The sequence below is a fragment of the Schistocerca americana genome, chromosome 5, assembly GCF_021461395.2.
Source record: "Schistocerca americana isolate TAMUIC-IGC-003095 chromosome 5, iqSchAmer2.1, whole genome shotgun sequence".
Lineage (NCBI taxonomy): Eukaryota > Metazoa > Arthropoda > Insecta > Orthoptera > Acrididae > Schistocerca > Schistocerca americana.
In genome coordinates this window covers 25,648,150-25,673,638 of record NC_060123.1, presented here as the reverse complement: position 1 = coordinate 25,673,638, position 25,489 = coordinate 25,648,150, and positions in this window count along the sequence as shown.

Here is a 25,489-nt window from a genome sequence, read left to right as displayed (position 1 = left end):
AATAAAGTCTGCAAAGCTTATTGATTTCTTTCATAATCCGTTCAGACGGGTTGCAATGTGGTGAGTACAATGAAATAAAAACAGGTTTGATTTTATGGTTGCGAAGCATGCGTGACCAAACAGCAGATCTGAATTGCGGTCCGTTATCTGAAATGACTTTACTAACGTGTCCAACTTCACGTAAGAAATTTTTAACAAAGGCGTTGGATACAGACCGTCCAGTGGCTTTACGTAACGGAGTGAAAGAAACAAATTTTGAAGTAAGTTCAACAGCGACTAGAATGTACGAAAATCCATTAGATGTTCTGACAAGCGGTCCCAAGAGATCAACAGCAGCAAATTCTTTTAATTTAGAAGGAATGATAGGAAACAACGGAGCACGATGTGGGACAGTAGATGGTTTCGCCTTTTGACAAAGTTTACAAATAGACAAGACTCTTCGAATTCGCTTTTCCATATTGTTAAAATAACAAGTCGTTCGAAGAATATGATAACATTTTCGTGGACCAAAATGTGCGTAGCTGAAATGAATGTACCAAATGAGCTTATTAACAAAATCGTCTGGAATGCAAAGTACCCATAGCTTGTCATCAACAGTGCAGCGTTTGAAGAGTATGTTGTTTCTAACCAGGTAATAATGCCGAATCTGTTTGTGTGTCTTTTCATGCCATTTGCTCTTGATGTCTTTCCAAATCGGATCTTTATCTTGTTCATGAGCAATGTCCTTTAAAGATGTGGTGATGAAGTTATCAAAGGCGACTTTCTGAATGTAAAGAATACTGAAATTTTTCTCGAGGTTGCCTTCTGTGGTACTTTTCTCAAGCCCAGCCGGTGCGCGTGACAGTGCGTCCGCAACAATGTTCTCCTTGCCGGGAATGTAGACTATTGTGAAGCGGAATTCTTGCAGAAACAATGCCCAACGCTTTAACCTGTCATGATTTAATTTTGAAGACATAAGAAATTGTAATGCACGATGATCACTGTATACTTTTACGTGCTTACCAGAAAGAAAGAAACGGAATTTGTTAAATGCCCAAACGATAGCTAAAGCTTCTAATTCAGTAACGGAATAATTTTTTTCAGATTTTGTTAGCACTCGGCTAGCAAAAGCAATGGTTTTCTGAACAGTAGTGTCATTTTCTGTGGCTTCTTGAAATAAATGGGCACCAAGACCGACTTTAGAAGAATCCGTGCTAAGGCAGAAATCTTGTGACAGATCTGGATGAGCTAAGATTGGCGCGTGAAGTAACGCTTCTTTCAAAGAATTGAATTCCAACTGTGCTTGTTCGTCCCAGTTCCAAATAGTATTTTTTCCAGTGAGAGAACAAAGTTTTGGTGTAACAAGAATTTGCATATTCAGAAAACGACGGTAAAAATTTACGAGACCTAGAAAACTGCGGACTTGTCTTTTTGTGGATGGAACTGGAATGGCTCTGATTGCTTCTAACTTTTCAGGATCCGGCTGAATGCCTTCAGAAGAAATAATATGTCCCAAAAACTTCACCTTTGTCCTACCGAATTCAGACTTTTCCAAGTTAACTGTAATTCCAGATTCTGCAAAAATACGTAACAAACTGTTGAGGATGCGATTATGTAGTTCCCATGAAGCTTCTGCTATTAGAATATCGTCCACATATAAGGTGATGTGACGTTTTAAGAACTCAGGTAATATCGAATTTAGCCCGCGAATGAATGCTGCTGAAGAAATGTTCAAACCAAAGGGAAGTTTCCGAAACTGATAACAAACGCCGAAACAAAGGAAAGCTGTGTATTTTCTACATTCTGGATGAAGTTCGATCTGATAAAAGCTGGATCTGAGATCAATGGAAGACAACACTTTTACACCATTAAAATTTTGAAGAAGTTCTTCCAACGTTTGCGGCCTGTCTGTTTCAGGAATAATGATCGTATTGATTTGTCTCGAATCTAAGACAAGCCTGATCGATCCATTTTTCTTCTCAACAACATGTAATGGATTGTTGTATGAGCTTACTGCAGGCTCAATAATGCCCTCGTCAAGCATAGATTGTATTTCTGTTCTAACACGGTCCCTATAATGCGCCGGAATTACGTATGGTCTAACACAAAATTTAGTATGCTCACGAACACGAAATTGGTATTGAAATCCCTTGATTGTTCCTGTTTTGTGAGTAAAAACTGTGGAATGTTCTTGTAAAATCTCAAAAAGGTCCTGCCTATCAGTGTCATTACAATTCTCAATTGTTTGAATTTTATTCTGAATTAACTTATTAGTGTCAAATGCGCCGTCGATATCATCCCTGTCAGTACTTGCAGAGTGATTGTTAGTGTCTAGTTCCGTAGAAAAGTCCGAACTGTTGTCTAACAGAAGGTAAAGCCGATTAATTTCCTCGTCATGGTTTGAGAGCCAATCTTCAAATTTCAAAGCTACTGACTTACCTTCTTTTTCTAAACTTATTTCAGCCTCGTGAAAGCTTAAGATTGCTTTGTATTCATTTAAAAAGTCTACTCCCAGTATAATTTCCGTCGACAATAATGGAACAATGAGAAAGTTCATAGAGAAGCTGTGGCTTTGACAAAAGAATTCTAAATCGGTTTGTTGGCGTACATCTACACCTTTTCCAAAGATTGCACCTTGTAATTTAATCTTACGTAACGGAAGTGTGGGGCAATCGTTCGATTTGTTGCATTTGCTAAAGGCTGTTTCACTGATTACTGAAATGGGACTGCCAGAGTCAAGTACTGCCGTAAATTTTATGTCATTTACAGTAATGTGAATCACAGGATATGCAATGTTGTTATGTTTTATGTCGTGTTCCTGGAGTAAGATGTCCCTAATGTCTTCCATTTTTACGTAATTACTAGCTACGGCAGCTGCGTCGTCAGTTTCATAAGTATGTTTTGTGGCTGCCAGCGGTGTGAGTCATTGCCTATTGTCTCTTTGTTGGCGCGCGTCGTTATTGGGGTTTGGAGACCTAACTTCTACAAATTCACCGTGACGAGAGGGCCCTGCTCTGTTTGAATCCCGCCAGTTCTGATGCAATTCAGGTCTGTCGTTACGATCACATCGTCTGTCGTCATGTTGGTAGTTCCTGTAGTTTCTTTCTTGTCGGTTAAGTGGTGGAGAATTTCTCCCTGAATCGTAACTGCGCGCTGGACCGTTGCGTCTCAAGGTATTCTGTCTCCCGTGATCATAATAGTTCTGATTACCATATTGTCTGTTTCTATGGTTATCTCTGTGATAGTCATTACCACGGAGAGGTGATCTTTCCCTGTAATTATTACTACTCTGCCAGTGGTTGTCATACGGGTGGTGTCTGTTTTGGTCACGATTTACGTTGTAAGAATAGGCTTGTCGTGTCAAGTTATTACTTCTTTCATCGCGGAATTGCGACGGATGTGACCTGTAATTGTTGTGTTCCTGCTTTCGCGTTCCGCGATTGTCAGTGTCAATTTCTAATTCTTGTAAAAGTCCCTGAAATGCTTCAATGTCATCTTTGCAACGTCCTGCTAAAATAATATGTCGTAAATGTTCAGGCAGTTTGATTAAGCAAATGCGGATGAGTTCTGAGGGGCTGTATGGGTTTGAAAGATACTGATTCTTATGCAACATGTCTTCAAAATATTTCACAAGACTGGAAAATTCAGATTGTTCGAAACGTTTCATCATTATGATGCTATGTTTTACACGATCTTGTGTGGCTTGAGACCAATATGTTGAGAGGAAGGCATGGTAAAACTCTCCTTCACTGTGGCAATCGCGAATTACCGATCGCATTCTTACAGCTGGTTCATTCTCCAAGTAGCCACACATAAATTCTAATCTGTGCTCTAATGACCAGTTGGGAGGAAAACAATGAGAGAATTGATGGAGCCATGCTTGTGGATGAATGTCGTTGCCAGAATTCTTAAATGTTTTGAATTTACGTGTAGTCATGAACAGCTTATAGTCAAAATCATCGTGTCGGCGAGTAGCATCTCGGTCATAGTTACGTCGTGTCGGCGGTTCCATCTCAAAATTCGGTGTACCTTGCCAATTTCTTTCATAATTACCGAAATGCCCTGTGTTATTATTTTGTGGCTTTTGCGTATTTCTAAGTTCCTCTTCCCGTGTTGGAGCGCGAGTGTCTTCTGAAATACGTAATTCTTGTATTACCTGTGTCAGCTGATCTTGTACTTCCCGGATTTCTCTTTGGTGTTGCGTATCAATTTGATTCAGATTTTGTTTCAGTTTCCTAATTTGTTCGCTCTGTTCTGTGTCATTAAAGACTACCGGTTTTGCGTCATTCAGATTATCATCTACCTTCGTAGATAAATTATTTAGCTGATCCGAAAGTTCAACTACTTTCTCTGATAATGAACACATTTCCTCAGTGTGTTTTTCTGAACCAAGTTTCAGAGTGTCCATTTGTGTTGAAATCGAATCTACTGTGTCCTTTAAGTTTTCTTGACTTTTTGCAAGTTGCGTAACCGAATCGGTAGATGCAACTGCGTCAATTTTAGCTTGCAAGGTGTTGTGATTTTCATGAACAATAGTTTGCAGTTCTTTTATGGCTGCTTCGTGATTCTGCAGTGCATTTTCATGCCGCGAAAAAATAGGTTGGAAATGCTCACAAATTTGTGTTTTTACGTCATTACAGACTTTTTGACATTTCGATTCAATGTGATGTAACTCAGCAGTTAAATCCTCACGTGTTCGTTCAAGAGTTTGCTCCAATGAGTCTAACTTTTTAAGATTTTGTTCCACTGTGTCTAACTGTTGCTGTGTTTGTCTCTGGTATTGTTCCATTGTGTCTAACTTTTGAAGCTTTTGCTGTGTCTGTCCCATTTGTTGTATTAATTGTAATAACAATGCATTGGTGTCTGAAACATGTTCCTCAGTGCTTTTCGGCAGTGAATTTACACCGGAAACATTCACATTTTGACAAGCAGAAAATGTGTCTTGACTTATTCGAGAAAACGGTGAGGATCCAAAACCTGAATCTACAGTATTTGCGAGATCGTGTCGTGTCATTTCGGCTTCCTGAGGCGAGCTATTGCCGACCGGTCGATCGATAATGCTTCCCTCTTCACTAATTGTTTCACTGTCCACGCCATTGTTTGACGCCCGCTCCATTTCCCTGTGCACAGTTACCAAATTACTACTTTGAACATTAGTAAATTCATTACTCGGCGGCGCTGATAAGCTACGCTCGTCATCACTATTATTTCTCAGTTTAGTTTGGAGCCTAGTGTTACGTTTTTCACACGCCATTATTGTCACAGTATTTCACACGACAACACAGAAAAACACAATTTGAAGATCAAAAATAAGAGAACACATTAACATAGCACTGAAAATAATATCTAGTTAATTGCAAGCGCAGCTGCGAAATACTTGGTGCAAATCTACATGCATGCCACAACTGTTTTACTATACAACAATGAAAGACTGCAACTACAAAGGAAATTCTCTCTACAATTACGCGCTAGCAATAAACAAAAGCTACACTAAATACACAAACTACAAGAAAAAATCAGAAGATTCCAGTGAGGTATCCTAGGCTAAGGGTCGACATAAGAAACGTTCCCCTTTGAACAATTCTACATGACTGTGCTTAAACTGACACACAATATTTTGTTAGCGCAACGCAATCTGACTTTCAAAATTCCCTACAAAAGAATGGCCCTGACTAACATTAAACTATACCTTTCACAAATCACTTACCTCACAAAAATCTTCGCTGCCCAAGCTACTGCAATACAGCGAGCGCCACTACTGCCAGCTAAATAAAAGATTCAAACTACGGAAGGCACTAACTACTGATAGGGATAGTTAGCAAATGAAAGATATTAATAGAGAACAAACAATGTATTTACCTTGATATTATCATATATAAATATAGCAGTTCATGACAAATTTCAAAACTCCGCCATCTCTCTCCCCACATCCACCACTGCTGGCGGCTCACCTCCAACTGCGCAACGCTACGCACTGTTCACAGCCAGCTGCCGCTGCCCAACACTACAATGGCGAGTATTACAACAATGCAAAGCAGCCACAGACTGCACACAGCACAGCCAGTGATTTTCATATTGAGGGCTACGTAACGTTGCCAATAAGAAAACATAAACAGCCTACTTACACATTTAGTATTTCGGCCTTTAGTCTGTCATCCTCTGTTTCAGTACCATTTTGGTCACAGAGTGTCTGGACATTTTGTTTTGATCCACCTACCGCTTTGACATAAGACGAAAATTTCTTAGGATTTTCTGCCAAGTCAGTACATAGAACTTTACTTTCGAATTCATTGAACGCCTCTCGCATAGCCCTCCTCACACTACATTTCGCTTCGCGTAATTTTTGTTTGTCCGCAAGGCTTTGGCTATGTTTATGTTTGCTGTGAAGTTGCCTTTGCTTCCGCAACAGTTTTCTAACTCGGTTGTTGTACCACGGTGGCTCTTTTCCATCTCTTACGATCTTGCTTGGCACATACTCATCTAACGCATATTGTACGATGGTTTTGAATTAAATAATAAATCGTAATATGTTACATCCCTGCCGGAATAGCACAATGCTGGTGCACCCACAAGTGTTTCGGAGCACACTGTTCATCGTAACATTGTTGAACATGGAGGTTCGCAGCGGACCACCCCTGCGTGTTCACATGTTGACACAACGACATCGTCAGTTACGATTGCAATGGGGGACGGGACCATCGGGATTCGACCATAGAACAACGAAAACGTTTCGGCTCTACGGGAGAATCACATTTCTGCTACACCCGGTCGATGGTCGTCACCACAAATGCCGTCATCGAAGTGAATGGCGGATCGAAAAATGAAGTGCGACATGGACGCAAGGTGGTGGGAGCAGTATTATGCTGTGGGAGTCATTCTCTTGCGCTTACACGGGACCTGTGTTAGTAATCGGAGATACGCTTATAGTTGCAAACCACCTGCACCCCTCCATGCTTTATGTCTTCCCCAAAGGTGACGTCATCTTTCAGGAGTATAACTGCCCGTGTCTCGGAGCCAGAACCGTGCTACAGTGGTTTGAGGAACATTATAGTGAATTAACGTTGATGTCTCGGCGACCAGACTCGGCTGATGTAAATCCTGTGGAACCCGTATCGGTCGCCATCGGCCGCCACCACCGCGTATGGAAATCAGCTGCCTGTTAATTACGCCAACTGCATGACCTGTGCGCAGACATCCGATGCCACGTACTTGCACAAACCTACCAAAAAACTGTCGGGTCCCAGATAGACAGAATCGGCGATGTATTTCGTTCCAAAGGTGGACAAACAAGCTATTAAGCACGTGGACATATTGTTTTCCCTCATCAGTGTATGCGTCTGGAGGGATTACACTTGTGAATCGGTGGACGTGTAGAATGCAACTTTTCGATAGAGTGAAGCAATATGTATCAGCGCATGAGAAAAAGGGTTCTCTGTTACGAGCCGTCGCACTCCCTTCAGGCAATTATATTATTTCCAGGGTGCAAAACTCTAAACACAACTTCTGCGCTTCATTCATTCAGTTAGGAAGGTTTTTAGCGGAGGCGTTTCCAATTTTCCGCTTGATACAAACGCAAATTAAATGCGTTGTGATCCATTCTTTCAAAGAGCCTACCCGGACAGAGAACAAAAGCGCTGTTCACATTCCCTTAATTGCATCAAGAAGACCTTCGGTCGCTGTGCAAGCCAAAACAAGAGTTTCGAATTTCGTCTTTGTCTCTTCACTTTTTATATCCGTTATGGGGACATACTTTTAGATTTTCAAATTGAAACAGATGGAAAATGGAAAATCCTTTATTCTGTTGATATTTGTTGTTGACGGAATAAAGCTTATAATTTTTTTCCCACGACTGTGATGTGTTAATTCCTTTGTCTGAATTTCTTTTGACTCAGTTCAGATGAGACTTGCGTATTTTTTGCCCGAAAATTTTTATCATTTCTGTATTCCGCGTTGGTTTATTTCATTTTACTTCAATTTACTGGTCACTGGGAAGACTAGCAGAACCAGCTGAGACCAGAGTTCACCTTTCAACAAATTTCTAGGTAATTCATAATGCAAATTTAACTGAGACTAATAATTGTATTTAAATAATTATAGCTAGGCCAAAACTCCCTGTGTCTTTAGTTCTAAATAAGAGAAATCAACACCCCCCCTCCCCCTTCGCCCCTCCCCCCTCCCCACACACACAGACACACACTACACACACAAATTCATTGATTATATTTTAATGCCAAATTTTTACAAGAAATCCTCGAGCAGTGTGTAGAAGGTTATATTCGCGGTTGTCTGGAATGTCAATGCATTCGAGGTCTTGTAACTACCTATTCTGATTCGTTTTTTCGTCTGGGACCGCCAAAGTATATTTGATTGACTTCTGGCTCTTCCTCCAGCCTCAGTATGCTGATGGTACGACGTGTGAAACCTTTTCCCCATGATGTATGACGAATAACTTATCGAACAATGACGTCACAGTACATTTCCATTCTGATGCCACATTCAGTTACGAGCTGTAAAGAGAGAGGTTTGGCAGAACGTAGAATATTACTGGATGAGAAGCCACCCACAAATAAAGTGCAGTGTGCCGCGGAGAAGAGATAAAGGGCAGCTACTATTCACGTTGTATAATAGTGACTTAGCCTACAGCCGTCCGCTGTGGACGAGCGGTTATAGGCGCTTCAGTCTGCAACTGCGCGACCGTTACGGTCGCAGGTTCGAATCCTGCCTCGGGCGTGGATGTGTGTGATGTCTTTAGGTTAGTTAGGTTTAAGTACTTTTAAGTTCTAGGCGACTGATGACGTCAGATGTTAGGTCCCATAGTGCTCAGAGCCATTTGAACCATTTTTTGAACTTAGCATATAGCATGCCAGAGTGGACTGGAAAACCAGAAGACTTGTAAACTCATTATATCTTAATCAAAAAGCCTCAGCTAAAGTGAGAGGAGAAACTACAAACTGGATCGGACTAGGAAAAGGAGTAACACAAGGATGCTGTCTATCACCTACCCTTTTCAACCTCTACTAGTAAAATATCATTGACCAATGCTCATTAGATGAGAAAGGAGTAGAAATTAGAGGAAGAAGAGTAGGGTGTTTGATGTTTACCGATGACATGGTCCTTCTCGCCACAGGGTAAAGAAATTACAGGGTCTGGTGGACACCATTGAAGCTATCGCAAAAAATTATAGAATGAAAATCAACACAAAGAAAACAAAAGTATTGGCACTAGGAGGAAATAGAGAAATAAAAATGATGCTGAATGGCGAAATATTAGAACAGGTGCAAAATTTTAAGAATATTTGAAGCAGGATAGACACCGACTGGAAGTGCAGGATAGCAATGGAAAAAGAGGTATTTTATAAGAAAAGGAGAATTATCTGCAGCAGTCTAAACAGAGAACTCAGGAAAAGACTCATAAAATGTCTTGTGTGGAGTGTTCTTCTGTATGGTGCTGAAACACGGACTTTGAGGAAGAAGGACAGAAAGGCTGGAGGCTTGAGGCTTTTGAGATGTGGACATGGTGGAGGATGGAAAGAATAAGGTGGATGGACAGAGTAAAAAATGAAGAGGTACTGAGAAGAGTGGGAGAGAAAAGACAGTTATTGGATGCAATAAAAAGAAGAAAAAGATATATATTAAGACATATATTACGAAAGAATGACGGACTGATAGTAACAGTTTTAGAATGTTATGTAGAAGGGACGTCATGGACGGAACAACCTACAACAGCCGTAAGGAGGAAGCAATGGATCGCAGAAAATGGAGAGGCAAAGGACCTGCTAACATAGCAGAAAACTCATGATGATGCTATAGTATTAGTTGCAATCACGTTCTCATTACAGACAGCGCCCTTCTTCATAAGGTAGTATATTTTATGAAAGCTAAGGTAATAACATGTCAGATCTTGAGAAAAAGTCTACCAAGTGAAAAGATTGGTATGTGGTAGTGAAAAGTAAAACTCTAGACTTTAAAAAACGAGTCACAGTCTTTAAAAGGAAGGGAAAAGATGGAAAACTAGTTTTAAGAGCTGTTCCGCGTGCGCTATTCAATGCGATAGCGCATTGTCATCCACAAAAAATGAAGTCAGGGCCAAATGTGGCCCTGAAAATACACACTTGGGGAATGAACACAGCGTCAGAGTGACGTTGACTGGTAACTGTACCGTGTACGAAGGTATGGAGATCAATGCACATGTACAGCACTCTGCGTCCCCACACTGTAACACCAGAACCACCGAAACGACAACTCTCGACATTGTTCCCGGATGCATTACGTGTTCCCACGTTTCACCGTACGAATCGGAGTCATTATTCAGTCTGAATCTACTCTCATCCGAGAAGAGCAAGAGACCCCACACCTCGATGGTGCAGTCCCTACGCTCTTGGCACAATCGCAAACGGCGTCGCCAACGTACGGGTGTCAACAGAACACGATGTACTGGTCGTCGCCAAAGAGACGACTCCCATGCAGCCGCTGTGCCGCTGCGGAGCATGACCTTGCGTGTCTTGCAGTCCTGTTAAGTATAGTTGCAGCTGATGCGCTTTTTGACGTGGGTCCCTTCTTGCCTACTGCACAATGTAACCGTCATCTGCTGCTGTGGTTAACTGTCGTCGACCATCCCCTCTCCTTCGGGCAGCAGTATCGGTTGTTCGGAACGCTTTCATGCTCACGGAAAAATGCTGTGATCAACACCAAACTCCTGGGCTACAGTCGTCACAGTCCATCCTTCTTCCAGTTTCCGAAAGATTCTTCCTCGTATGAAGTCGTACAGATGTTGTCTCCGGGCCCTGTGGTAATGAAGAACATCACCATCGTGCAACCTAAACACTGGCTGATTGACGCACACTAAGGCGTGAATCGTGTGAACCACGCAGGCTGGATCCCACATGGTCACGACTCTCACGTCACACACACACGGTGCTCATCCCTCTTCAAACAACCAGGGCAAAACCCGTTACCAGTTAGGCCAAAAGACGTTTCACAATCGTTAGTCGTCAATCACATCAATTAGATCACACGCGCCCAAATTCATAGAAGGTATGGCCATTGTGAGAGAGGCCCTACGGCTCCGTAACTCTGCAAGTAACATTTTGTCTTTTACAGTTGCGCTGAAACTTCTCCACTGACAACGGCTGCAAGGGACCATCTCAGACATGAACCTCCTAACGAAATGAACGTAAAAATCTCACATACATGTGCTACTCGGTTTCCCATTCACGAAACAACGTCCAGTACCTATCAACTATTGCTACGTCACGCACATCGCGACCACGATAGTCCGATGGTCACACGCTCGAATTTACTGGGCGACGAGAGTGTCATAATTCTGTCTGAGTATTTAATATAATTACATCTACAGTATAACGTTTCTTCAACTGCTTCGTATTTCGGGGCGTGCCCCCATTTGGCACTACAGTCACGCTGACTTCATCCCTTGTGACGTCTTTGTGTGCGACTGGGAAACCTATGGTAACACAGTCCCACACTTTCATACACTTCCACAAAGTAGTTAATGTGGTACGTTACTTTCACTTTCTCGCAGTTACATTTTGAATACAAGTGCAATAACACGAATTTACGCAATGTCTCATTTTCCGAAGGCTTAGCGACAATCGTTCGACGAATTAATGCTTCACTGACATGAAAGACTAACCACAATTTCATGGTGAGTCAGAAAGCTGCCATTATGTGGTGTTCATCAAGCTTGCGTCTTTACCGGCATCAACATAAATAACCATTGGGCGCTAGAAAAGGAGTTCTAAAACTGATGAAACATTTAACCCGGAAATTTTCAGTATTCGATATGAATTTTGTATAATTCAGCTCCCTGTTGCCTCACAACTTTGAATATGAATAATTTTAACACAGCAGGATCAGATTCATCTCCTCACAGTCCACTGGGCAGTGGAGCTGATTCTGGTTCAAATGGCTCTGAGCACTATGGGACTTAACATCTGAGGTCATCAGTCCCCTAGAACTTAGAACTACTCAAACCTATCTAACCTAAGGACATCACACACATCCATGCCCGATGCAGGATTCGAACCTGCGACCGTAGTGGTCGTGCGGTTCCGGACTGAAGCGCCTAGAACCACTAGGCCACAACGGCCGGCTGGGCTGATTAATTCTGAGGTCTAAAAACTCACATTTTCTCTATGTTACTTCGATTAATGCTGTAGTACATAGAATACTGATATAAATAAACACTCTGAGGTGTATAACAGCAATAATACAGTAAAGAGAGCTACTAAAATTGGTGTAAAACCGTTAACACTGCACTGAAATAACGACGTAAGCTACAAAATGGTATTACATCGCATAACCTTAAAATGTCACGGTTGGAAATTTATCGCTAAACAAATCGAAATGTGATTTCCGTGGCTGTACGAAAATCGTGTCGTCGCGTGCCTTCAAGGCATTAAGGTCCGAGATATTTATAATCGAGGACCAAAATCCATAAGACACCCGTCATATTCCCTTCTAGAAATGTACGCTTATTGAGTCAAGCAGTCAGCTTCACTAGGAATTTCCCCTTGTGATCCTCTGTTCTCTTCGTGGATTTCATAGTAACACTGCTGCGTTTCTAGACAATGATGGCTATCAAAATCATGCAATGATATGAAAATTCTCGCCCTCGTGATAATGTATTAACCAAAGGTCTCCATAGCAAATAAAAGAAATTTACGGGGAACGAACATGTTATAACACACTGAAGTTCGGTTTCTCCACCTCATATAAAATTCGACTATAAAGTAAATATTGTTGATAACCCAACAGTTTTGAAAGGCAACATCTATGGGAACAAAAGAGGTGACATGAGCCTTACACATTAGTATACTTTATTGTGACTTGTCTACAGCGGACACTGAACGGGTCAGCAGATATAATGAATCTTCAGAAACAATGGTCGTCCAGTCGGTAGGTACATTAGACCTGTGTGATGAACTGCAGTGTACATCCCAGGTCTCTCACTGACACCGTTGCAACTGACTACTCAGCTCTCCAAACCCCAGTAGAAATGGACATCCAACTGATAGAGAGGGGAGCAAGGGCTTCTTGCGGTTTTCAAACGTTGGCGATTAGATGCTTGCACCATTAACCTTCTAAGACAGGTTAATAAAGCAAAGCTATAATACTAAAATTTGCACTTATTGCAGTCATTTTGATTACTTGATAAATCTGCTGTCCCTTTCAAGCTCTTCTCTTGGTAAATATCTGGTGTAAGAATACATTTAAGCAGTCAAATGAACAGGAAATTCGATGATGTAGAAGAAAGCCTCAAGTGCTTTTTGATGTAGAGTGGCGCTAGTTGAAGCAAGAGAATGTACTTAACCAATAGTCCTCAGCTAAGTCAAAATGATTAATTCCATTGATATAATGGCACGGATTCTTCCAGAGTCAGTGAAATTAAATCTTACAGAACAAAAAAAAGGTGAAATGGATGAACACATCTCGACCCTTATCTAGTTTAAGGTATTTTGTAAGTTGCAAGGCTGTCGGGAATCCTACAACGAAAGTTCAGTTTTTTTATATCTGGAAGAGTTCAAATTCTAATGACTAACCTCGTTTTATGAAAACAGACTTGCTTTTTCCCGTACAAAAATCGAACGATTTTTTTTTATGATCACTTACATTCAATGCAGTTTTTCGAATCGTTTGTTTGTTCGATTGCTGCAAAATGTTATATGAAACTGACAATGAGCTGTATCTAGCCAGTACAACCGAGGGACCCATTTTTAATTGTAAGAGATTGTAACACCTATTTTAGAACTAATTTGTGTCTGTATCGATAATTCTGTGTTAATTTGTAATGTTCCTTAAGTAGAATGTTGTGGCTATCATGGAAATTCTTTGACTATGTATACATGTTTCAGTTATGTAAATTTTTGAATGATGTTGAAATTATTCTTGTGAATTTAAATAACTACTGAAATGATTGTTACGTAATGTACAGTAAATGACTTGTTCCATAGTAAGGGAACATAGGGTTGAATGTAAAAGATGTGGGGAAGCCCCACAGCTACGGAAGCAGGCGATTAGATGCTCGCGCCATTAACCTTCTAAGACAGGTTAATAAAGCAAAGCTATAATACTAAAATTTGCACTTATTGCAGTCATTTTGATTACTTGATAAATCTGTATGCAAAAGAAGTAAGAGCAAAAGAGACTTGGTTTCCCAGACCGTGAGTGGTACCGCACTCACTCTAAAAATCTGAATTTATTGAACGGAATTACGAGAGCCGCGAGTTTGCACTTTGATTCGTTCGTGAGAGTAGAACTTGTCTGGGTTTGGTCCACAAATAATCAAATGTTTGAATAAATTTTATGGATGATATGCTATTTTATAGTTTCAAGATCACAGTCTCACTCCCCATCCTAAACGTATTTGTAGAAGAGTAAGTTGAAGGATACATTGGTGAAATTGCACGTTCTATTCTATTCCCTTAATTAATATGCTAAATATGAGAGATTATAACCCGTTGCGGGTTTCTTTGAATTAGTATCAGATGCATATAGTGATTAGAGCCTAAAGAAAAGGGAAGATTAAAGGACAGATAAATAGAGAGTAAAGGGACGGAGACTGAAATTAGTATATGCCATCTTCCACGCCACAGTAAAAACAATGCTATCCTCCATCAACCTCTGCCATTTAAATATGACTGTCCTTCCACAGTGATCCTCCACTGAAATGAGTAAACAGTAGTCCTCCACAACATAAGCGTAATCCTTTCACAACTGCAGACAATTTCTGACCTTTACAGGGCGTTAGCTTAAACCTGGAAGGTACTATCGCAAATAACGTTGGAAAGCCATCTGCTGAGTTTGGATAGAAGTTGATAATTCCGTATTGCCGCGTGAAAGCATCACACCCGGCAATGGCGTTCAGTAGCCGATCGACGGAGGGCATCACATGCGGTACGTGCCAGTGATGGCCCATTGTCGGTTATGCGGAATACCCAGTATCAACATCATGCGCGGCAGTGTAACCACGGCCTCGTTTAGTGCCTCATGTTGCTTCACAGACCTCAAAGAACCATTAAAGCTACGATCATGACCATGCATCAGCGCCTATGTATTCAAAAGGCCATAATTTCTTCGATTTTCGTACAGTGTCACTCCGTGTCTAAGAAACTCACTGCGATCCGGTTTTTAATGTCCTTCTTTCATCTGACGGATCACACTTTTAAACTAGGCGTTGCACTAGTACAATGAATTAGTGAGGTTTGTTAGTGGTTGAAATATTTTGCGTGTTTTTGTTAGGAACGTAATGTAATTCCTCATTCATATTTTCCATGCTTTCCCTAAATCATTGCTGGGGAAGGCCCGTACGTTCCCCAACAAACATACAATGTTCGATGCTAGTCCTTGTTTCCTCCCAATGATTTCGTGTTCCCTTTCAGAGGGCCTCAAGGCAGACGAGGCGTACATCTCTAACCTTCCTTTCTTCCTTGTTGCAACTCATCGGACAGAACAGAAGGTATTTGTTTCTTTGGCAATAATTCAAATTCCCACAAATCTGCTTGCAGTAAAAATAATCCGAATACAAAAGTAATTTTGTTATATTTGGTAGCTACTGTAACGTTTTAAGGCGTTCGGGAGTATTTTTTCAGTCACTTCACTAGCTATTGCTGCACGGTATCGGTCAATTTTGTCGGTTCACAAAGCTGTTTTGTTTGTAGGTGGAAAAATAAGTTTGTGGATTTCTTGGAAACTTTCTTCTACCAACTATAACGTTGAATATCTATAACTAAATGACGTAAGTAAGTTATGTGCGCTGACAATTCGGTGAAAGAGTTAAATTTTACTAAAGTATATTTTGCCACTGGAGAGCGAAAAGTTATTTCCGCAAATGACAAGGGTAACTTTGTGACAGCGTGCATATTTCCAGAAACAAGTGCGATAGTGGAAATTGAAGAAAATCAGTCTCATTAGTAACTTAGGATAGTTGTGAATGGCTTAGTGAAAAATACGACATTCTATTTCGCTTTATAACTTTGCTTCTAATCTAACAGTTGTTCAGAATACTGACTTAAATCGACCAAGACTGTTTTTCCTCGTACCACTGAACTTGTGTCTAACAATATGAATTAATTCCTTGCATGGAGGATATTATGATAAATGTATTGTTCTCTGCTTTTGTTCTCATACGGTCCCTCTAAACAGATGCGTAAGTACGTGTGTAGAAGTTTCAATTAATTACGTTGCTTAAAGTAGTTTAGTTAAATCTCGCCAAATTGTAAGACATTGTGCAAATGTTTCTGTTTGTACTGATTAATCAGAACATACAAAACTGAGAAAATTGTGATTAAGCTATAACGGGACACTAAAGGGACGATAGGTCAACCCATCTTTGCAACAGATGAATTTAACTCTCTCGTCTTAGATTTCACACCATTTTGTTGTCCTAAGCTGAGAAGGGGGGTAACTTTGTGACAGTTAATATTCCATTTTCCGAATGGTCCATTGCACAAGAAACTTTAAAGTTATGAAAAGTTAAAGGGTAATATTTAGAAAATTATATACACGTGGAATTTAAAAGTCTCGGTACATAATCTTATAAGGCCATGTTACAAAATTGCTCAAAATGTGTCGATGTTGGTCACTTTTACGGGAACAAAAGCAGTTTTAACTGAATCATACTAACATCTAGCTGATCACTATGATACCCTCATTTGCCCATCGTACATTGTCCCGTGTGGATGACATAATAGTAAGCATCCCTGGCGCATAAAAGCAACTGAATGAGTTGCAACCAAGTAAATTACCAGGTTCGGACGCAATCTCAATTCGCTCTACGCCATTGGCCCCTTTCTTCGTTTGCAGTTATCGAGAATCTCTAATCTAGCGCAAAGTCCCAAGCGATCAGAAAAAAACACAGTTGACGCCTGTATATAAGAAGTGTAAAAGAACGTACCCGCAAAATTACGGACCAACATCCTCAATATCGGTTTCCTGCAAAAGTCTACATCATATTATGAGTTCGAACGTAGCAAATTATCTAGAGACTGGAAAGATCATATCCACGAATCAGTAATGTTTTAGAAAGCGTCGTCTGGAACCGCGTGACCGCTACGGTCGCAGGTTCGAATCCTGCCTTGGGCATGGATGGGTGTGATGTCTTTAGGTTGGTTAGGTTTGGGTAGTTCTAAGTTCTAGGGGACTGACGACCATAGATGTTAAGTCCCATAGTGCTCCGTAGTGCTCCGAGCCATTTGAACCAAGCCATTTAGAAAGCGTCGCTCTAGCGAAATTCAGCTTACCCTTTTCTCACATGGCATACTGCGAGATATGGATAGAGGGGAACAGGACGATTCTCTATATTTTTTAGATTTCCGAAAAGCATCTGAAACGGAGTACCACTACAGAGTGTTAACGAAGGTACGAGCATGTGGAATAGGTTCCCAGATATGTGGGTGGCTCGAAGACTTCGTCAGTATACAACCCAGTGTGTTGTCCTCGACGGCGAGTGTTCATCAGGAACAAAGGTATCGTCAGCAGTGCCTCAGGGAAGGAAGAGCGCTGCTATCTCCTGTGTACATAAATGATCTGGCAGTCTAGGGGGCAGCAAACTGTGTTTGTTTGCAGATGATCCTGTGGTGCACGGGAAAGTGTCGAAGTTGAGTGCCTGTAGTAAGATACAAGCTGGCTCAGACAAAATTTCCTGTTGGTTTAATGAAAGGCTTCTAGCTCTACATGTAGGAAAGTGGAAATCAGCGCGGATGAGTAGCAAAAACAGTCCTGTAACTTTCGAATACAGCATTAATATGGTGCAGCTAGACACAGTCACTTCTATTAAATATCTAGGAGTAACGTTTGAAATGAATATGAAATGTAATGAACATGTAAGGTCTGTAGTAGGCAGGGTAAACGGTCGACTTCGGGTTATCGGGAGATTTTTAGGAGAGTGTGACTCCTCTGTAAAAGAGACCACAAATAGGACGCTGGTACAACCTGTTCTAGAGTACTGCTCGTGCGTCTGTGATTCACATCAGTTCGGATGAAAGGAACATATCGGAGCAATGTAGAGGCGGGCTGCTAGATTTGTTACCAGTGGGTTCGAACTGCATGACAGTATTACGGAGATGCTTTTGGAACTGAAGTGGGAATCACTGGAGATAAGGTAACGTTCTTTTCGACGAACTCTACTGAGAAAATTTAAAGAACCGCCATTGGAAGTTGACTGCAGAACGATTCTACTGCCGGCAACATACATTGCGCGTAGGGACCACGAAGATAAGATACGAGAAATGAGGGCTCATTCGGGGACACATCGAGAATCGTTTCCCTCGATTTATTTCCGAATGGAACAGGAGAAGAAATGGCTAGTATTGATACGGGATACCCTCCGCCACGCACCGCACGGTGGCCTGAGGAGTATGTGTGTTGATGTTGATGAATGTGGAGCTGCAGGTGAATGCCTACAATGAACTTCTTCATCTACATCTACCTCTACATGATTACTCTGCAATTCACATTTAAGTGCTTGACCGAGGGTTCATCGAACCACAATCCTATCTCTCTACCATTCCACTCCCGAACAGAGCGCGGGAAAAACGAACACCTAAACCTTTCAGTTCGAGCTCTGATTTCTCTTATTTTATTTTGATGATCATTCCTACCTACGTAGGTTGGGGTCAACAAAACATTTTCGCATACGGAAGAGAAAGTTGGTGACTGAAATTTCGTAAATAGATCTCGCCGCGACGAAAAACGTCTTTGCTTTAATGACTTCCATCCCAACTCGCGTATCATATCTGCCACACTCTCCCCCTATTACGTGATAATACAAAACGAGCTGCCCTGTTTTGCACCCTTTCGATGTCCTCCGTCAATCCCACCTGGTAAGGATCCCACACCGCGCAGCAATATTCTAACAGAGGACGAACGAGTGTAGTGTAAGCTGTCTCTTTAGTGGACTTGTTGCATCTTCTAAGTGTCCTGCCAATGAAACGCAACCTTTGATCGCCTTCCCCACAATATTATCTATGTGGTCTTTCCAACTGAAGTTGTTCGTAATTTTAACACCCAGGCACTTGGTTGAATTGACAGCCTCGAGAATTGTACTATTTATCGAGTAATCGAATTCCAAAGGATTTCTTTTGGAACTCATGTGGATCACCTCACACTTTTCGTTATTTAGCGTCAACTGCCACCTGCCACATCATACAGCAATCTTTTCCAAATCGCTTTGCAACTGATACTGGTCTTCAGATGACCTTACTAGACAGTAAATTACAGCATCATCTGCGAACAACCTAAGAGAACTGTTCAGATTGTCACCCAGGTCATTTATATACGAGGGCTATCCACAAAGTACGTTACGTTTTGGAATTAAAAATAAATAAAGTATTGGAAATTTTTTTATATATATACAGATGAAAGCCGCACTTAAATACTACTTTTCTACATAGTTGCCATTTAAATTAAGGCACTTATCGTAGCGATGGACAAGCTTGGAAATTCCTTCGTCGTAAAATTCGGCCGCCTGCGCCTTCAACCATGTGGTTACCTCCTCTTGAAGCTGTGCGTCGTCATCAAAACGCTGCATAGCCAACCACTTCTTCATTGCTGGGAATAAATGTAAGTCGCTCGGTGCCAGGTCGGGACTGTACGGCGGATGAGGAAACAACTCCCACTTAAAAGATTCGAGAACTTCACGAGTGGCATTTGCCGTGTGGGCCCGGGCGTTGTCGTGAATCACCAAGATCTTTGAGCCCAACTTTCCAATGCGCTTGTTTTGTATTGCTCTTCTGAGGTTGTGCAGAGTTTGGCAATACCTTTGAGAGTTTATTGTAGTGCCTCTTTCCAGGAAATCCACAAAAATCACACCTCTTCTGTCCCAAAAGACAGTCATTACGTGGTTGAAGGCGCAGGCGGCCGAATTTTACGACGAAGGAATTTCCAAGCTCGTCCATCGCTACGGTAAGTGCCTTAATTTAAATGGCAACTATGTAGAAAAGTGGTATTTAAGTGTGGCTTTCATCTGCATATAATAAAAAAATTCCAATACTTTATTTATTTTTAATTCCAAAACGTAATGTACTTTGTGGATACCCCTCGTAGATCAGGAACAGCAGAGGTCCCAGGACGCTTCCTTGGGGAACACACTTCTGTGGACACCAGTGACACAAAGATAATTAAAAGTGTGTTGCTGTTCCCAGTGATTATTAACAGCGCTAGATACCCGTAATTCAGTGTAAAATGTAATTTGAATTGAACTTTGAATGTTTGGTGAGAACTGTAGTAAAGCACAGCAGTAAAGCATTCCGCTACCCACGAGTCGCCTAACGCAGGTAAGATATGCGCACGTGTATGGCGTCCAGCTGAAGACTGCTGGCACCTGACAACGTACGAGGAAGAGCCGTCGCCCACCACTCTGGTTGCATAAGACGAAAATGAGCCGGTGAGTAATGAGGAGAGCGGCAGCGGCGGCTGCGGCGGCGGCATCTGTCTTCCACGTTGTTAGGGCCACGTGAGGGCGCATCCGCCCTGACGCACAACGGCCGCCTCAGATATTTCACGGGCGCGCCGCCTCCACGTACACCAGCGGAATCTTCTTCCTGAGGCCATTAATCTCGCCGGATTAACGAAATCTTACTCTGCCCCAAGGGAGCGACCAAGAAACCACCGCCCCACTGACTTCTTCCAACACAGTGCTCCAGGAGAACAGGAGAATGGGCCATAATTACTCTTTTTACTGATTGATGTATTGTTTAAATGTTTCCTCTTATGCTGTCTCATTCAGCACGTTTACAATTTGCTGCCCTAGGCTCAACTTGAACTATAAATCCCAGTAGTTAGCAAGTAAGCTACACTGAAGAGCCAAAGGAACAAGCACCTGCCTAATATCTGGTAAGGACCACCGCGAGCACGCAGAAGTGACGCAACACGACGTGGCATGGACTCGACTAATCTCTGATCTAGTACCGGAGAGAATCGATGACATGTAACCTGCACGGCCGTCCATAAATCATAAGAGTACAAGGGAGTGGAGATCTCTTCTGAACATCACGTTGCAAGGCATCACAGATATGCTCAATAAAGTTCATGTCTGCGAAGTTTGGTGGCCATCGGAAGTTTTTAAACTCGGAAGAGTGTTTATGGAGCCATTCTGTAGCTATTGTGGACGTGTGGGGTGTCGCTTTGCCCTGCTGGAATTCCCCAGGTCAGTCGGAATTCACAATGCCTCTCAACAGATACCCCTCCGTTGTAACTGCACGTACGGTACGGCTATCTGTATCGCTGAGGCACGCAAGCCTCCCCACCAACGGCAAGGTCCATGGTTCATTCGGGTATATTCCATACCGCAACTGAATTACGCCGTATGGCAGAGGATGATTAGTTTTAGAACTATGTCATAATTAGGATTCTGTACATCAAGAGATGGAAACGGAAGCTTGTGAGATCACTTTATTGTCCATCTGTCTGTTTTCTGTCCGACTGTTAAAAACTCTTATTCTCAGGAACAGGGAGACGTAATAAACGTTAGCTTCTAAGTCAACGCAATCAAAAGATGCGGCCGTTTGCGTCACATATTTCGATACTCGAAACTGACTCATAAAATCCTATAGAGAACTTTCTATTGAACTAGATTCGTGAAACTTATCAAGAAGCAAAGTTTCACAGTACAACGAAAGAAGAACCCGACAACTGCTGCTTTGCAATTATTTCACACGAAAAAAAACTTTTGTCATTTTCAGCGGAGTTTCTCTATGTTCGTCCGTCTGTTGAGATCACTTTTTCTCACGAAAGGGTAGACGGATAAAACCGAAAGGTCTATAATCAATTGACAATGTAATACTTGTAAGTTTCTAAGTCAATACAATGAAAAAGTACGGCCATTTACGTCAAATATATAGACAGTCGCAAACTCCTATAAAGTATTTCATGTTAACCTAGAATCATGGAATTTGGCAAAAAGAAACATTTCACTGTACAACTGAAGAAAAAAATCAGGAAAGTGTTCATGTGTAATTATATCACACAAAAAATAATTTCTCTGTCATTTGTTCTTTGACTGTCTGTCCGCCTGCCCTTTCTTCTCAGGAAGGGATACACTCAACGATTGGAAATGTATGTCATACACTAAAGTCTATGGTCCTTTTGTGGTGTAAGGAAGTTCAGGTTCTAAGTCAACGCAGTCATAAGACACAGTCATTTACGTCACATTTATTGATGTACTCAAACTCGCTCATTAAGTTACGTATGAAAACACAAACAGCACTGCCGTAATATTCTACAGTACTTATTATTTACAGTATTTCACAAACCAGTCTTTAGCTGTTACGTCGTCGTCAGATACGAAGATAAGTATCTGGTGCAGAGAAATCTGTTGAATTAAATATTTTAAACTAGTGAAACAACAGAGTACGCTCATTTCCAGAGATGAAAAATGTTAATATTGGGTTCAGCAAAACTTAGGGGATGCTTCCTGTTGACCTAGAATCATGAAATTTCGCATTAATGGAGGTTTCGAAGTAAAAGAAGGAAAAAAACAGAAAAATGTTAATTTCTAACTACATCACACGAAAAAAGTTTTTCTGTTGGTAGTTGTTGTCCTACTTCATACTTGATACTAAGAAACCCTCGGAAGTCTTGGAATTGCCGGTATCGATATTATGCCACCATCAGTGTCGATAAAAGACAAAAATATTCGAGGTTCTCGATTCCGCGATGGATGAACTATCTATATACACTGAAGAGCCGAAGAAACCGATACACCAGCGAGCACTCAGAAGTGCCGCAGCACGACGTGGCACGGACTCGACTAATGTCTGAAGCAGTGCTGGAGGGAATTGGCACCTGCAGTCCTGCAGCGCTGTCCTTAAATCCGCAAGAGTACAAAGGGGCGGAGAACTCTTCTGAACAGCACGTTGCAAGGCATCCCAGATATGCTCAGTAATGTTCCTGTCTGGGACGTTTGGTGGCCAGGGGAAGTTTTTAAACTCAGAAGAGTGTTTCTGGAGCCACTCTGTAGCTATTATGGACGGTAGGGTGTCGCTTTGCCCTTCTGGAATTGCCCAAGTCAGTCGGAATGCACAATGGACATGAATGGATGCAGGTGATAAGACAGGGTGCTTACGTAAGTGCGACCTGTCAGAGTCGTATCTAGACATATGAGGAGTCCCATATCATTCCAAATGAACGCGCCCCTCACCATTGCAGAGCCTCCACCAGCTTGAACAGTCCCCTGCAAACATGTAGGGTCCATGGACTCATGAGGTTATTTCCATACCCGTCCACTTCCATCCCACAATACAATTTGAAACGAGATTGGTCCGACCGGGCAACATATTTCCAGTAATTAACAGTCCTATGTCGGTGATGACGGGACCAGGCGAAGCGTAAATCGTTGTGTCATGCAGTCATCAAAGGTACACGAGTGGGCCTTCGACTCTGAAAGGTCATATTGTTGTTGGTTCGTTTAATGGTTCGCACGCTGACACTTGTTGATAGCCCAGCATCGAAATCTGCATCAGTTTGCCGAATGATTGCACTTCTGTCACGGTGAAAGATCTCTTCAGTCGTCGTTGGTCCCAACCTTCAAGTGGCTCAAATGGCTCTTAGTACTACGGGACTTAACATCGGAGGTCATCAGTACCCTAGACTTAGATCTACTTAAACTTAACTAACTTAACGACATCACACACATCCATGCCCGAGGCAGAATTCGAACCTGCGAGAGTAGCATCCGCGTGGTTCCGCGCTAAAGCGCCTAGAACCGCTCGGCCACAACTGCCGGCGCTCCCATTCTCGCAGGACCTTTCTGCGGCCGCAGCGATGTCGGAAATTTTTAATATTATACGGATTCCTGATATTCACGGTACACTCGTGAAATCTTACGGGAAAATTCCTACCTCATCACTACCTCGAAAATGCTGTGTCCCATCGCTCGTGTACTGACTATAACACCGCCTTCAAACTCACTTAAGTCTTGATAACCTGTCGTTGTAGCAGCAGTAACCGATCTAACAACTGCGCGAGAAACCTGTTGTCTTATACAGGCCTTGCCGACTGCAGAGCCGTATTCTGGCTGTTAACATATCTCTGTATTCGAATACGCATGCCTATACCAGTTTCTTTGGCGCTTCAGTGTACTTTTAGCGTAGCCTAACTTCCTGAGAACTCTTGCTAATATTGATCTATATTCGACACGGTTACGGGAAGTAGCAGAATGATAATGCAAGGCATTTTCTAATTGACGTTCCATGTGTATGTAATATACAGGGTGTTACAAAAAGGTACGGACAAACTTTCAGGAAACATTCCTCACACACAAAGAAAGAAACAGAACGTACCAGCAACAGAACGTACCAGCGTGACTTCAAACACTTTGTTACAGGAAATGTTCAAAATATCCTCCTTTAGCGAGGGTACATGCATCCACCCTCCGTCGCATGGAATCCCTGATGCGCTGATGCAGCCCTGGAGACTGGCGTATTGTATCACAGCCGTTCACAACACGAGCACGAAGGGTCTCTACATTTGGCACCGGGGTTGCGTACACAAGAGCTTTCAAATGCCCCCATAAATGAAAGTCAAGAGGGTTGAGGTCAGGAGAGCGTGGAGGCCACGGAATTGGTCCGCCTCTACCAATCCATCGTTCACCGACTCTGTTGTTGAGAAGCGTACGAACACTTCGACTGAAATGTGCAGGAGCTCCATCGTGCATGAACCACATGTTGTGTCGCACTTGTAAAGGCAATTGTTCTAGCAGCACAGGTAGAGTATCCCGTATAAAATCATGTTAACGTGCTCCATTGAGCGTAGGTGGAAGAACATGGGACCCAATCAAGACATCACCAACAATGCCTGCCCAAACGTTCACAGAAAATCTGTGTTGGCGTGATTGCACAATTGCGTGCGGATTCTCGTCATCCCACACATGTTGATTGTGAAAATTTACAATTTGATCACGTTGGAATGAAGCCTCATCCGTAAAGAGAACATTTGTACTGAAATGAGGATTGACACATTGTTGAATGAACCATTCGCAGAAGTGTACCCGTGGAGGCCAATCAGCTGCTGATAGTGCCTGCACACCCTGTACGTGGTACGGAAACAACTGGTTCTCCCGTAGCACTCTCCATACAGTGACGTGGTCAACGTTACCTTGTACAGCAGCAGCTTCTCTGACGCTGACATTAGGGTTATCGTCAACTGCACGAAGAATTGCCTCGTCCATTGCAGGTGTCCTCGTCGTTCTAGGTCTTCCCCAGTCGCGAGTCATAGGCTGGAATGTTCCGTGCTCCCTAAGACTCCGATCAATTGCTTCGAACGTCTTCCTGTCGGGACGCCTTCGTCCTGAATATCTGGCTCGATACAAACGTACCGCGCCATGGCTATTGCCCCGTACTAATCCATACATCAAATGGGCATCTGCCAACTCCGCATTTGTACACATTGCACTGACTGCAAAACCACGTTCGTCATGAACACTAACCTGTTGATGCTACGTACTGATGTGCTTGATGCTAGTACTGTGGAGCAATGAGTCGCATGTCAACACAAGC